Genomic DNA, 1,965 nt, shown 5'->3' on the forward strand with positions numbered 1-1,965 from the left:
ACATAGTAATCAAACTGGCAAAAATTAAAGACAAAGAAAAATTATTGAAAGCAACAAGGGAAAAACAACAAATAACATACAAGGGAACTCCTATAAGGCTAACAGCTGATTTCGCAGCTGTTAACAGCTGATTTTTTTTTAGAAACTCTAAAAGCCAGAACGGAGTGGCAAGATATATTTAAAGTGATGAAAGGGAATAACCTACAACAAAGATTACCCTACCCGGCAGGGATCTCATACAAAAACAAGACCCATATATATGCTGTCGGGGTTCCCTGGTGGCGCAGTGGTTGAGAGTCCGCCTGCCGATGCAGGGGACACGGGTTTGTGCCCTGGTCCGGGAAGATCCCACATGCCACAGAGCGGCTAGGCACGTGAGCCATGACCTCTGAGCCTGCACGTCCGGAGCCTGTGCTCCGCAACAGGAGAGGCCACAACAGTGAGAGGCCCGCGTATGGCAAAATAAATAAATAGATAAAATAAAATATATGCTGTCTACAAGAGACCCACTTCAGACCTAGGGACACATACAGACTGAAAGTGAGGGGATGGAAAAAGATATCCCATTCAAACAGAAATCAAAAGAAAGCTGGAATAGCAATACTCATATCAGATTAAATAGACTTTAAAATAATGTTACAAGAGACAAGGAAGGAGACTACATAATGATCAAGGGATCAATCCAAGAAGAAGATATAACAATTATAAATATATATGCACCCAACATAGGATATGGCATAAGGCAATGCATAAGGCAACTGCTAACAGCTCTAAAAGAGGAAATCTACAGTAACACAATAATAGTGGGGGACTTTAACACCTCACTTACACCAATGGACAGATCATCCAAACAGAAAATTAATAAGGGAACACAAGCTTTAAATGACAAAATAGACGAGATAGATTTAATTGATATTTATAGGACATTCCATCCAAAAACAGTGAATTACACTTTCTTCTCAAGTGCACACAGAACATTCTCCAGGATAGATCACATCTTGGGTCACAAATCAAGCCTCAGTAAATTTAAGAAAAAGAAATAAATGAAATAGAAACAAAGAAAACAATAGCAAAGATCAATAAAACTAAAAGTTGGTTCTCTGAGAAGATAAACAAAATTGATAAACCATTAGCCAGACTCATCAAGAAAAAGAGGGAGAGGACTCAAATCAATAAAATTAGAAATGAACAAGGAGAAATTACAACAGATACTGCAGAAATACAAAGTATCTTAAGAGACTACTACAAGCAACTCTATGCCAATAAAATGGACAACATGGAAGGAATGGACAAATTCTTAGAAAGGTATAACCTTCCAAGACTGAACCAGGAAGAAATAGAAAATATGAACAGACCAATCACAAGTAATGAAATTGAAACTGTGATTAAAAATCTTCCAACAAACAAAAGTCCAGGACCAGATGGCTTCACAGGTGAATTCTATCAAATATTTAGAGAAGAGCTAACACTCATCCTTCTCCAAAAAATTGCAGAGGAAGGAACACTCCCAAACTCCTTCTATGAGGCCACCATCACCCTGATACCAAAACCAGACAAAGATACTACAAAAAAAGAAAATTACAGACCAATATCACTGATGAATATAGATGCAAAAATCCTCAACAAAATACTAGCAAACATATCCAACAACACATTAAAAGAACCATACACCATGATCAAGTGGGATTTATCCCAGGGGTGCAGGGATTCTTCAATATACGCAAATCAATCAATGTGATAAACCATATTAACAAATTGAAGAGTAAAAACCACATGATCATCTCAATAGATGCAGAAAAAGCTTGAGAAATTTAACACCCATTTATGATAAAAAAAAAATATCTCCAGAAAGTGGGCATAGAGGGTACCTACCTCAACTTAATAAAGGCCATATATGACAAACCCACAGCAAACATCATTCTCAGTGGTGAAAAACTGAAAGCATTTCCTCTAAGATCAGGACAA

The sequence above is a fragment of the Neophocaena asiaeorientalis genome, unplaced genomic scaffold (genome assembly GCF_003031525.2).
Source record: "Neophocaena asiaeorientalis asiaeorientalis breed wild unplaced genomic scaffold, Neophocaena_asiaeorientalis_V1.1 scaffold275, whole genome shotgun sequence".
Classification (NCBI taxonomy): domain Eukaryota; kingdom Metazoa; phylum Chordata; class Mammalia; order Artiodactyla; family Phocoenidae; genus Neophocaena; species Neophocaena asiaeorientalis.